Below are 15,106 nucleotides of genomic sequence, written 5' to 3' on the forward strand. Positions count from 1 at the left end.
CGCAATATTAAACAACAATATTGCATATTTTCCCAATATCGTGCAGCCCTAGTTTCTATAGCAACCAGGACTTCAAAGACATGTGCTCAGTACTGCGCATGTGCACCTGGCTGATCTAGCCCGAGAAATATACGCTTTTTAGTGCTATTGGAGCACAAGGAACCATATCTATAAGACAGTTCTTGTCAAAGATGGCCATTGAGTGATTTGACTTGCCTTAAAGAGACATTGTTTAAATAGCAGCAAGCTGATGGGCTGGGTACGCTACAGTACATGAACTGCTCAGCTTGTGCCAATCGTATAACTCTGACATCATCAGTTACGGTAACAACCCGTCAGCCTGCGTCATCTAGAGTTTCATGGCAGAACTAGGTATTTATGGATTTGTTGTCCTAGCTCAGGGTTCCTCAATTAGTTTTCATCAAGGGCCAAATTCTGCCAACAATACAAAGCCAAGGGCCACAATTTTATGACCACAAAGTTTGCTCTTCTATTATTATTTATTATTGTTGTTGTGGCACATATAAATACTGTGAATCTTTTTTCCTTAGTAGTCTGTTTTATTCAAACAATTATGAACATTTTGTATTCAGACACTACAGAACTTTGCCAGTTGAGTACTATAAACAAATGAAAAAAATAAAATAAATAAATCTCCAAGTCTGCCTCCAAGTCAACTGTTCTTGCTTACTTCCAGACTGGATCCCTTCTCTTCATTCTTACCTAATTGCAGAATCAATTATTAGACCTATGAGAATTAATATATTTTATTTTATGGGAATCAAATTGTAACAGTGTTAACTGACATGTACTCACCATTCAATGAGAGAAGTGACAGCGACTGGCTGAAGCAATACCTCTGAAGTTGGGGCTATATTCTGTTGTAGCAATCCTGAGGCACTTATCCAGATGCACACTGGACAGTCTGTTTCTATCCTGGTTCTTGATGATGTTCATTATAGAAAATGATGACTCGCATATGTAAGTGGAGGGTACCATCGAAAGTAGGTACATTGCAATGATTCTGCTGTTCTTGAATTTAGCTTGAGAGACCACTTTTGTCCAAAAGTCGCTCACACTAGCCTCCTTGTGTTGTTCTCTGAGCAAATCGGACTTTGACATTTCTAAAATCTCCAACTGCAAAGATGCTTCATCCAAAGTTGAAACCAGGCGTTTGGCCTCAGAAGTCCATTGCCCATCTGCTGGGACTGAAAACGGCTGTCTTAGGAAGAGAAGAAGTTCACTCGACAGGTTAAAGCTCTGAAATCGCTCCTCGAAATTCTTCGCCAGTCTTGTGATGAAGTCTGGCATTAGCGGGTCCTAGTTTTCTCCCTTGAAGATCACGTTCAAAAAGTGTCAACTTTAAACGAAGCTTCAGTTGCTTAATACATGTCTGCAATGGTGTGGTTCTTGCCTTGCAATTGCAAATTAAGCTGATTTAGGTGAGACATGATATCACACAAAAAACGCACGTATGCCATCTCTGTGCTGTCATTTAAAAACCTCAGAAATGTTTCTGCTTTTTGGCTTTGAAGGCTGCTTAAAACTGAACAAAGTTCATTTTGAAGTTCACACACTCTCTCCAGCACACGGCCCTTGCTCAGCCATCGGATATCATTGTGCAGAAAAAGATCGTGACGTTCTGCTGACATTTCCTCCAGCAAGCCTCGGAAAAGGCGATGTTGTAGACCAGAACTCGCGCGAATGAAGTTTACCAGCCTCATTACAGTATCCATAGTCTCTTTCATTTTTCGAGAGAGTTTTGCGCACAATATCGATTTATGAATTATGCAGTGAAATGCTACGAGAGCTGGGTTGACAGCAGCTAGTCTGCTAATCAAACCTCTGTGATGTCCAACCATTGACGGAGCCCCGTCAGTGACAACTGACACAACTTTGCTCAAATCCAATCCATTCTTTTCAAAGAACTGCATCAGTTCATTAAAAATGATTTCCCCGGTTGCGTGACCATGTATTGGCATCAAACAAAGCAGCCCTTCACGGAAAACCTTCCCATCAAAAAATCTGACGAACACTGACAACTGTTCAATGTCAGTTCGGTCGCAAGACGAATCTATTGCAAGTGACATGGTTTCAGCTTTCTTCATGTCGGATAAAAGATTGGAAAGACACTCACCCGCCAATGTCTCTACTCTTCTTGTTGCTGTGCAATCGGATAATGGCACCTTCTGTAATAGCTCCACAACTATTTTCTTCGTTTTGTCATCGTGATTTAAAACTTCCTCCACCATGTCAATTGCACAGTTTTTAATTAATTCGGCATCCGCGAATGGCTTTTTGGCTTTTGCCAGGTTCCAAGCAACACGTAAGGAAGCTGCGGATGCATTCTCCTGTTTGGATGTGGTTTTGTGTATAACAGCAACTGATTGCTTGTAAGATGTCACCAATTGTGTTACCTTCTGTTTGCGGCTCTCCGAATGTTCTGGATAATTGCAGTTAAAATTGCTGTGCAATGCAATGCAATGGCATTTCATGTTATCAGCTTTACAGACTGCCACAGTCTGCGTGCATAACAAACACGTTGGCTTTGCGTTGTGGTGGTCAGGCAAAATAAAACAAAATTGTTCTGTCCATTCGCGTTTGAATCGCCTATTTTCCGTGTCCACTTTTCTTGTTTTTCCACTCACCATGTTTTCGCTCTCAGCCTAAGCTTTAATGATGCTGCGTTTGATTTTTCGCGCTAGTGACGTGCGTACGCTGACGTTACCTTGACAACACTATTTGAAATTAGTGCGGGCCAAACATTTTTCTCCCGCGGGCCGCCTATTGAGGAACCCTGTCCTAGATCATATGACTACAATCAACTGCATAAAATATAAGATGATGTAGAGATATGAGGGTATTCAAATATTATTGATAACTTATTAATAAAGTAAATGGCAGTCCGAATAAATATACAGTGCAAAGCATAAGTGTAGCCAAAAGTGCTGAGAAGAGATTTGGAGATTGTGTTATTTATGTTCAAGAGAAAATCATCTTGGGCCTGTTTCAATAAGGAGGTTCAACCAACTCTGAGTTTCAACTTGAACTCTGAATTGACTTACCCTGAGATGGGAAACTCTGAGTTTTTGGTTTCAGAACAGCTGATCTAAGTTAGTTTAATCTACTCTGAGTAGGTTGACTCTGAGTTTAGTGCTTGCACCATGACTATGAAAAGCCCTGATCAATAAAGCTCCGAAATTATGATTCACCATGGCAACACAAATGCTTAACTTTAATTCTTAATAATTATTAAGAATATAATAATTTAATTATTAATAATTAGAATATCAAAGGTAAAAACTGACAGAACAAAAAGTTAATGAACTATTCATTTTCGTGGTATCCCACAGGCAAACATTTTTTATAAAAATAAAATAAGATAAAAAATAAGAAGAATGAAACAGCTAAACATGAAGTATAAAAACATAATTAAACCAGGTAAAGATTTAAGCATAAAGGGTTAATGGGTGTAGGCTACATGACTTTACTAATATTTGACATTAAAATATAATTCTGTGTCTATTTCAATTTGCAGCAGCTTTTTCCACATAGTCTAATGCTCTTTTCACATAATTAAATGTTGTCTAACCCAAACAGTGTCACGGATTGGCCAGGCTCTAACACCAGCCACACCCAGCGATCACAATCACCAGAATACTGATTAGCACCACCTGCACCATATCACCTCACAGCCTATTTAAGCACACACCGCAGTTCAACCATTGTCCGGGCACGTTGATACTACACGGACTCATTGTGTCTCTCATCTACGAAGCCACTATCTATACTTACCTTCAAAGTACTTACCTGTCTCTCTTGTGTTCCAGTTTTATGTTTCCTGTGTCTCCAGTCCAGTCTGCGGTGTGTGCTCTTCATCGTCTCATCCTGACACATTCCCTGCAAAAGAAAGACCAGTTAAATCATCGGCTGTGCAACGAATCAACCAAGACTCTGTTATCATTACTCACCTCTCTGGATCTGCTACCATCTTCGCTGTTTCTGCTCTGCTGTGCTACAAATAAACACCTTAAACTGTACTTACCTGTCCTGTGTGTCTGTGTACATAACAGATGCCCGGACCGAGACAACAGACAGCATGAGCACAACGGATCCATTCCAAGAGCTGGTAGACTCTCTCTTGAGGGCTCTCCAGCGATCTCCCATCACAGCCACACCTGTCACCACTACCGGAGCATCACCATCACCGAGCACTTCTTCTACGGTTCCTTCCAGTCCCATGGCTAGACCGGCGCCCTACTCTGGCCGGGCGGATGAGTGCAATGGATTCCTACTTCAATGTTCACTGGTATTTGCTATGCAACCCATGTTATATCCCACTGATCAATCCAAAATCGCTTTCATTATTTCATTATTAACAGGGAGCGCTCTACAATGGGCAGAAACGTTATGGCATCAGAATGGGCCAGCCACACGATCCATCCAAGCTTTCACCGCTCACTTCAAGGAGGTTTTCGGTCAGTCTGACAGCGATATAACAGCAGGAGATCAGCTGTACCATCTCAAACAAGGTACCATGTCCATACAAGAATACTCACTGAAATTCAGAACCCTTGCAGCTGCCAGCGGGTGGAACGAACGGTCTCTCATCACTACATATCGGTTGGGTTTGGAACCGAAACTACGCATGCAACTAGCTGCGTTCGATGATCGAGAGGGATTGGAGAAATTTATTCAGCTATCCATCAGATGTGCTGACCGAATGAATGCTTATGGACCAGACTTTACCAGTGTCACGCCTGCACTCATCCGTCCGCCAGAAAAGGTGATCCCTCCAGAACCAGCACCAGAACCCATGATATTAGAAGCCGGAAAATTATCAGCTGCTGAGCGGCAGAGGAGGATGACCCGGGGTTTCTGTCTATACTGTGGAGCCAGTGGACACCTACGCTTGAATTGTCCTTCCAGGCCCACGGTTACCCGGGTGAGTGTATTGCAAACTGATGTTGAAAATTTACACCCTCTGACCACCAATGTGCAATTGTTTACTGCCTCTTTTTCGGTGTCTGCCACAGCCCTCCTCGACTCCGGGTCAGCTGGCAATTTCATCTCGGGGTCCCTCTGCCGCCAGCTCAAGCTATGCACTCGTCCCACGACAACCAAGTACAAAATACATTCTATAACAGGAGAATCATTATCCCGCAAACAAGTGCAACGGATAACAGAGGAAATTCACCTTCAAATTGGCATACTTCACAGAGAGAGGATACAGCTACTGGTTCTGGAGGAAGCCACCATCGACATCATTCTAGGGCGCCCGTGGCTGGTGAAGCATGATCCCATCCTCTCTTGGGGCTCAGGTGAAGTATTGCAATGGGGTGAAAACTGTTTCAAAACATGCTGTCTTGAAGTTCCACGTCCTGTCAAGAAATCCATCCCTGTATATATCACGTCAGTCGAAAGTCCTACAGCCCATCAGTCTGTCAAGATTCCTGATATCTATTCACAATTCAGCGATGTCTTTTGCCCCAAGAGAGCTTCCCAGCTGCCCCCTCATCGGCCATGGGACTGTGCTATTGACCTGGTTCCCGATGCACCGTTACCTAGAGGGAGGATCTATCCGTTGTCGCTTCCCGAGACCAAAGCCATGGAGGATTACATCAAGGAGGCGCTTAGTCAGGGGTACATCCGGCCATCCACTTCTCCAGCCGCATCCAGCTTCTTTTTCGTCTCCAAGAAGGATGGAGGTCTACGGCCATGTATTGATTACAGATCTCTCAATAAATATACCGTCAAGTTTAAATATCCCCTTCCTCTCGTCCCAGCGGCCCTGGAACAACTCCGTTCAGCACGTATCTTCACAAAGTTGGACCTCCGCAGCGCCTACAATCTGGTAAGGATACGAGAGGGGAACGAGTGGAAGACTGCATTTGTGACCCCTACCGGCCACTATGAATATTTGGTCATGAGCTACGGTTTAGTAAACGCCCCCTCCGTATTCCAAAACTTCATGCATGGAGTACTCCGGGAATTCCTCCATCGGTCAGTCATAGTGTACATAGACGATATCTTGATCTATTCCCGGAGTGAGGCCGAACATCGCCACCACGTTGCGGAGGTCCTTCAACGACTGAGGGAACACCATCTGTACCTGAAGGCAGAAAAATGTTCATTCCATCAACCCACTGTACACTTCCTCGGATACATCATCGATCACAACGGAGTTCGCATGGACGAGGGGAAGGTGGATGCAGTTGTTTCATGGCCAGAACCCAAAACCGTAAAAGAACTACAAAGATTCCTGGGATTTGCAAATTTCTATCGTCGCTTCATCAAGAACTACAGTCAGATTACCAGTACACTCACCAATCTCCTCAAGGGTCATCCTCGGAGTCTCGTCTGGACCACGGAAGCATCGACTGCCTTCAACAAGTTAAAACAAGCCTTCACTCAAGCTCCACTTCTCACACATCCGGACCCCGACCTCCCTTTCCTCGTTGAAGTGGATGCTTCTATCACCGGAGTTGGAGCGGTTTTGTCACAACATCACAGTACCCCTGCACGCCTCCTTCCATGTGCCTACTTCTCGAGGAAGCTCAGCCCGGCTGAGAAAAACTATGACATCGGAAACCGGGAACTGTTAGCTATCAAGCTTGCCTTAGAGGAGTGGCGACATTGGTTGGAGGGAGCTCAACATCCTTTTCAAGTCCTTACTGACCATAAAAACTTACAATACCTCCGTGATGCCAAGAGACTATGTCCTCGTCAAGCCAGGTGGGCTCTCTTTTTCACCAGATTTCAATTTACCATCTCATATCGCCCCGGATCTAAGAATGTACGTGCTGATGCCCTATCACGTCTCTTCGAACCTGAGGAAACCAAAGACACTCCCACGAACATCATTCCTTCCAAGATCATTGTCAGTCCCATCGAATGGACATCCCCTCCAGCAGTCGCCACTCCTGAACCCAGGACTCAGCCGGGCTGCCCTCCAGGTCGACAATACATTCCACGCTCACAACGGGTAGATCTCATTCATACCACTCACACCTCTTTAGGTACCGGTCATCCAGGGGCCAACAACACTCTCTCGCTGTTGTCCGATCGTTTCTGGTGGCCCAACATGGCAAGGGATGTGAGAAGGTATGTGTTAGGATGCAAGGAATGCGCCACGGCTAAGAGTCCTCGTCACCTTCCTGCGGGGAAACTCCATCCCTTGCCTGTCCCGAACCGTCCCTGGTCACACCTAGGAGTGGATTTCATGACCGATCTGCCACCCTCTGATGGGAAAACCTGCATCTTGGTCATCGTCGACCGTTTCTCCAAGTCTTGTCGCCTGATTCCATTGAAGGGCCTCCCTACCGCATTCGAGACAGCCGAATGCCTATTCAACCAGGTGTTCAGGTACTATGGAATCCCTGAAGACATCGTTTCCGACAGAGGTCCACAATTCATATCCCATGTATGGAAGGCCTTTTTCAAACTCCTAGGTGTGACCGTAAGCCTCTCGTCCGGATATCATCCGCAAACTAACGGGCAAACCGAGAGGAAAATCCAGGAGGTGGGACGGTTCCTAAGGACATTCTGTCACGGTCACCAGAACTCTCCCTGCGGCAACCGTCCACGGGACTTACACCCTTCCAGTGTGTGTTAGGATTCCAGCCTCCACTGTTCCCGTGGGACGGAGAACCATCAGACGTACCCGCAGTGGACCACTGGTTCCGGGAGAGCGAGAGAGTCTGGGACAATGCCCATCACCATCTACAGAGGGCAGTGCGCAGAGCCAAAATTATCGCGGATCGCCGGAGGATTCCAGGTCCTACCTTCACTCTAGATTAATCTAGATTGAATCTTGAAATTAATCTAGATTAATCTAGATTAAAATGGCTAATTTGAATTCTTCTGAAAGCATTCAGAATATGTGTGCTACCCAAATAATGACTAAAAGTAAGTCTTTGAGAACGGGTTTCTCAAGCCAGGTGGCGCATTAGACCAGGCGCTCATCTCCTGTTTCCAAAATGCATTACAAACTGCTTGACAATTGCATTTAAAACACAATTAACTATACAAACTTGTGTAACCAAGTACTTCTGCGCAAAAGGCTGTACGACGTGCGCGTTCCAGTAAAATATACAGGCGCGCGGGTATGGATAGCCTATCTGCGTGCATCTTCCAATAAACTGCGTTGCTTTTAGAAGCGTCAATTCAGTTGTTGCATATAGCATAATGTCTTTATTTCGGGATTATCAAAGTAAATTATAACTCAAACTTGAGATTTTACTGGGGCACAGCAGATTTTCACTGGGGCACGTGCCCCAGTAAAAAGGGTCTAGCAACGCACGCACCTGCCCTGAAGCGGCTTCATAACTGCATCCATGTCTGCGCGTCTCATTTGATGTGGTAATTTTTTCACAGAAGTTGAAGACTCGTTCTCGCCCCCTACATTGCAATTCAACTAGATATACGTCATCCGCGCTAAAATATCAAGGTGAAAGTCATCATATCTTGCGTAGTTTAGACCCAGCTCCCAACCCAACTTTGAGAATAGATTAACGGCGATATTTTTTTTATCGCGCGATATGAGTCTCACGTTAACGCAGCATGTTAACGCCGATAACGGCCCACCACTAATATATATATATATATATATATATAATTTATTTAAAAAAAAATTTGCCACTTTGACAGTGTATGCATTATGAAAATATGTGCAATAAATTAATGCACCTAAAAAATGCTTTTCTTACTTAGTATTATTGTCTTGTTGTTCCAATTTTTAAAAAATCTAAAGATTCTTAAATCAAGATACATTTCTAAGAAAAAAATCTTTCTTTTTTCTGTCAAAAATGTTTTTGAGGAATTCCAGGATTTTTCTCCATATTTTGATGGGAGCTAACAGGCCAAATTTCAGTTTCAGTGCAGCTTCAAAGGACTCTACATGATCCCAGCCCAGGAATAAGGGTCACTGGAAACTTGTAAAGCCCTTTGAAAGGTGTATTGAAACTGAAATTTGAACCTTCAACCCATTGGCTCTCATTGAAGTCCACTATATGGAGAAAAATCCTGGAATGTTTTCCTCAAAAACTTTAATTTGTTTTTGACTTGATGAAAGAAAGACATGAACATCATGGAATACATGGGGGTGAGTGGATTATCAGGAAATATTTTCTCTGGACATGAAGTTGTCTTATATACGCAATTAAACATTTTGATTAAACTGTTCCATGTTCTTCATCATCACAGTATTTTAAATGTAATTGTGCTTTATTTCTTTAGAAAAAAAAGTCTTTGTATTTTGTCTTATAAAAAAATATTTTTTCACCTTGAGCATGCTTTGACAGTTTATTGAAGTTTTTTTTTTATTGTAATGATTTGTAAATTAACAGTGTTCGTCTGTAGAACATTTAGTGCTTTCATTGAAGTAACCTGAGTAAAATCTGTCAAATAAGGGTTTTACACTGTAAAAAAATAAATAAATAAATAAAACGGTTAAACGACTGGCAGCTATGGCTGCCAAACAAAACCCATAAAATTAAAGTAATATATCCTAATAGAAACAAGGAAAAAATCTGTAAAATAATGTTTTTTTCTTTCTGTAAAACCTTTAATGAAAATCTCTGTAAAATTACTGTTTTTGCACTGTATTTCAATATTTTTTTTTAAAGGTGTTTATTTAATCTTTGTAAGCGTATTTTTCTTATTTTGCATATTATCTGCCAATTGGGTAAGAAAAATAATCTTGTTTCCATTTGCATTAAGATTATTTTTCTTGTTTTAAGTAAAATGCACAAAATTTACATTCCAAAACACTCACTAAGAAAAGCATTTTTGAAGCATAAATGAATGAATGATGTATTTAAACATCACTTACACTTTAAAAAGGGGGAGGAGACCGAAAGAAACTCTGGGTTTACCGAAGAAAACCTGCTCCTGACCAGGTTTGATTCACAGAGTAAGTTACCAAGGTAACTGACTCTGAGTATAAGTTACCTCTCTTTCAGAAACAGGCTTGACTTACCCTGGTTTCTCAGGTTTGTTAAACCTCCCATTCTGAAATGGAAAACCCAGAGTTTCCCTTATTTCAGGGTTGACATACTCAGAGTTTTCACTTAACCTCCTTTCTGAAACGGGCCCCAGGTCAGTCTTGCGTGACTCTAAATGATGGACTTACAGTATTTGTCTGTTTCTGTCAGAGTCAAACTGTGAAATTCAGCTGCTATATTCAGCATTTATCTACATTTGATGCAGCTTTTGATTTTGTGGTCTGCTTTGAGACTCAATCTCGCCGTTTCTTCAAGCTCTTGTGAAGAACAGGAATAGATTTGACTGCTGCAGAATCCTTGTGTCAGACCAGTTAAGTCCCTGAGAAACAACAACAATAAAATGATAATAATAATAAACTGAAATTGAGTAATTATTTTTTGCTATCATGAAAGAATAAATCAGTTATATTAATTTAAACAATTATTACCAATCAAGTATTATATTACTTAAATAACATATACATATATTTAACTGCCTTTGTTTAAATTTTTTTATATTTTTATAACACATTATCCATCAGTTCACGTTTACAACTCTACGTGTTTCTCTTCCAGCAGGAGGCGCTGTCAGAATGGTAAACAAAGCAGCGCAGCAAATGACTTTGAAACGTGCAGCGCTCATATTTATTCAATGGATAGCCTTTTGAAGTTTCATCAAATTAAGAGCTTTATTTAAGACTTTCAAAAAACAACCCTTACACAGTAGTAGGGGACTAAATTAATATCAGCATATGAGGTATAATAGTCTCTCATTGTCTCGGAGAGAATGCATGTCAGATGCTGAAAGCACTGTCAGTTTTTACTTTCACTTTAACATATTGCGCAGTTTTCGCGTTGCTTGTGTGATATCTATTGGCTCACCTCCTGTCACGTTTGCGAGGAAAGGTCTGGGTCCAGATGCAGGTAAGTAATGATCTTTAATGACAAATAAACAAACTAAACAAACAAAAGGCCAACACGGCACAAACTGAACATAAACTGAAACACAAAATAACAAAATCAAGAACACGATCAAAGTCCAGTGATTTCAAGAACACAAAATAACATTGAGGACAAAAGACAATGCAGACATGAAGCAGGAGTGAGAAATGAGAGTTCTTATACAAAAGTCCAAATGGTGAACAGCTGTGAGTGAATAAGTGTTAATGACAAAACAGACGTGAAGAATCAGGAGTGCAGTGCAAACAGCGACCTCAGGTGGCTGAGGGAAAACCCACAGCCCCGATCATGACAGTACCCCCTCTCTAGGGAACGGCTACCAGACGTTCCCAAAACAAAAATTCTGGAGGGAGGAGGAACGGTGGAAGGTGCATCAGGGGGAGGGATGGCGGGCCAGGCCCGTGCAGCGGAGGAACGTGAGCGGGCACCGCAGCCAGTGGAACGTGAGCTGGTCTCGCCGCCAGAGGAACGTGAGCTGGCCTCGCCACCAGTGGAACGTCCGCAGGCACAGCCGTCAGAGGAACGCGAGCTGGCCTTGCCGCTAGAGGAACATCAGCGGTCACCGCTGCGTCAGGAACAGAGAGCGCGGTCTCCGCCGCGTCCGGAACAGAGAGCGCGGTCACCGCCGCGTCCGGAACAGAGAGCGCGGTCACCGCCGTGTCCGGAACAGAGAGAGCGGTCACCGCTGCGTCCGGAACAGAGAGAGCGCTCACCGCCGCGTCCGGAACAGAGAGAGCGGTCACCGCCGCGTCCGGGACAGAGAGAACGGTCACCGCCGCGTCCGGAACAGAGAGAGCGGTCACCGCCGCGTCCGGAACAGAGAGAGCGCTCACCGCCGCGTCCGGAACAGAGAGAGCGGTCACCGCCGCGTCCGGAACAGAGAGAGCGGTCACCGCCGCGTCCGGAACAGAGAGAGCGGTCACCGCCACGTCTGGCACAGAGAGAGCGGTCACCGCCGCGTCCGGCACAGAGAGAGCGGTCACCGCCGTGTCAGGAACAGAGAGCGCGGTCACCGCCGTGTCCGGAACAGAGAGAGCGGTCACCGCCGCGTCCGGAACAGAGAGAGCGGTCACCGCCGCGTCCGGCACAGAGAGAGCGGTCACCGCCGCGTCAGGAACAGAGAGCGCCCGCCGCGTCCGGCACAGAGAGAGCGGTCACCGCCGCGTCAGGAACAGAGAGTGCGGTCACCGCCGCGTCCGGAACAGACAGAGCGGTCACCGGCGCGTCCAGAACAGAGAGAGCGGTCACCACCGCGTCCGGCACAGAGAGAGCGGTCACCGCCGTGTCAGGAACAGTGAGAGCGGTCACCGCCGTGTCAGGAACAGTGAGAGCGGTCACCGCCGTGTCAGGAACAGTGAGAGCGGTCACCGCCGTGTCAGGAACAGTGAGAGCGGTCACCGCCGTGTCAGGAACAGTGAGAGCGGGCACCGCCGCGTCAGGAACAGTGAGAGCGGTCACCGCCGTGTCAGGAACAGTGAGAGCGGGCACCGCCGCGTCAGGAACAGTGAGAGCGGTCACCGCCGCGTCCGGAACAGAGAGAGCGGCCACTGCCGCATCAGGAACAGAGAGCGTGGACACTTCCGCCTTCCCTCGGAAGAGCCACTCCACCCCCACTGCAAAGCCGGAACACCGTCGCGCCAACTCGGCCCTACAGGCCTCCATCTCGGCCAGTTGGAGGTAAATGACCTCCTCGAACCGAGCGGCCGATGCCGCCTCAAACGCCGCCGCCTCCTCAGAAAGAAAAAAATTACTCCCCGCTGGACCCATCTGTGATGTCTGCATTCTGTCACGTTTGCGAGGAAAGGTCTGGGTCCAGATGCAGGTAAGTAATGATCTTTAATGACAAATAAACAAACTAAACAAACAAAGGCCAACACGGCACAAACTGAACATAAACTGAAACACAAAATAACAAAATCAAGAACACGATCAAAGTCCAGGGATTTCAAGAACACAAAATAACATTGAGGACAAAAGACAATGCAGACATGAAGCAGGAGTGAGAAATGAGAGTTCTTATACAAAAGTCCAAATGGTAAACAGCTGGTGAGTGAATCAGTGTTAATGACAAAACAGACGTGAAGAATCAGGAGTGCAGTGCAAACAGCGACCTCAGGTGGCTGAGGGAAAACCCACAGCCCCGATCATGACACCTCCATGGTTTAAAAACATAAATATTTAGAAAAATATAGTATATAGAAAAGGCATATCTTTAAAATATTATGACGTAACACCAATGTAAAGCCATTGTTTTTCACTCATTGAAAGCTACATCTGTCTCGATCTCTGCTCTCATCACTCACTGAATGCACACACGACTGCAGACACCCCCTCTTGAAATTTCGGCATTACATGTTTTGCAAATGGCTATCCGTGGGTCTTTCTCAGATATACTGAAATACATCCACACCGCAGACGTGTTGCTTCAGACAAGCACCTGCCGGATGCGGTTTCTGTTTGCGTCAACATACTGTTTCGGCCGTGTTGTTTCGGTGATAAAAGTCTTTTGCACTTTTGGTCCATTTCGGCCAAAAATTTTCGGTGGCCGAATATTTGATGCATACCTACCAAGTACCCTGGCAACTACATAGTGACAGCCTAGCAACTAGGCATGGGCCGGTATAAGATTCTGACGGTATGATACCATGGATAAAAATATCACGGTTTTACGGTATCATGGTATTGTAATTACTGCTCTACAATGTTATATTTAAATGTCTGGGTAAAAAAAAAAAAAAAAAAAAAAAAAAATATATATATATATATATATATATAATATATATATATATATATATATATATATATATTTTTTTTTTTTTTTGTAATTCAAGTTTTTATTGTTTTCATTCGGTACATGACAAAACAAAAATGTATCAGTACTGCTTGCAAGGCCAGATTATTACAGTGGCTGAAATTAACAGAAATAGATGTATTAATAAATAAAGAGAGAAAATAAATAAACAGACAAATAAAACTTACAATGGTAATAATAGTAATGATAAGCCAAAATTATTGTGTCACATGAAAAGACAGTGTCACAAAGGACCAAAAATCTTCCCAAACCGGAATGTCCACAGGACCCCTGCTTTTTTCTTATTATGTAGTTTGCAAAGCAAACGTTCGTACGAAGCTGTCTTAGTCATTATGTTGACCATTCTTTTAACTCTGGGGTTCTGGGAGTTTTCCAGTGTTTCAAAATGACTCTAGCCGTCACAGAAACCCCACCATAATCACTGCAAACTCTCCCTTTGTAGTATTTGGCATCTGCTCCCTGTCTCCTAATAGACACAACCTTGGTTATAACGGTATTGTTGTTCCAAGCCATTTGCTTAAAATATTTAAAGTTTGGTGCCATAAAGGCTGAATAATTGGACAATCCCAGATACAATTAATAAAAGTACCTCTATCCTTTTGACATTTCCAACAAACATCATTATTTGTCAGACCCATTCTATTGAGTCTAAGAGGTGTCAAATAAAACCTATGTATGATTTTGTACTGTGTAAATTGTCCTCTAGCTTCTCTTACATATTTGCCTGTATTTGACAATATTTTTTTCCACTCTTCGACCCCAATTACAATCCCAATGTCCTTTTCCCATATCGTCTTTAAATTAATGCAGTCATTGCTGAGCACCTGGTTGGTCGTCCTGTAAAATACGGAGGCTTTTTGTTGGGGATGAGGAAGTGTTAGGAAGTCCAAGACATGATTTCCGTCCATGTGCTGAATTTTTATGGAAACACAATTCCTAATTTGAAGATATTTCCAGAAGTTATCTTTTCCCTTTAAATTATACTTCTGTACAAGATTATTATAAGACATGAACACACCCTGTTCGAACAAGTCTGTCACAGTACACAAGCCATTCATATGCCATTTCTTCCAATATATGGGTGATTTCCCAATACAAATGGCAGAATTATACCATATGGAAGAGTATGGTTGTTTACATTGTGATAATTTATGCATCTTGTGGATCTTCGCCCAAACCTCTTTTGAGTGCTTCATGATAGGATTTGTGGTTGTGTCTAAACACTGGGACAAGTGGTCAATAGGACTGTATGGCCGTGACAAGGTTTTCTCAATAGTAACCCAATCTAATTGAGTATTATTATTCCAATGCTTGGCCAATTTGGCCATTTCAAAAGATATCTGATAGAGCC

This window comes from Garra rufa, chromosome 4, assembly GCF_049309525.1.
Source record: "Garra rufa chromosome 4, GarRuf1.0, whole genome shotgun sequence".
NCBI classification, from domain to species: Eukaryota; Metazoa; Chordata; class Actinopteri; order Cypriniformes; family Cyprinidae; genus Garra; species Garra rufa.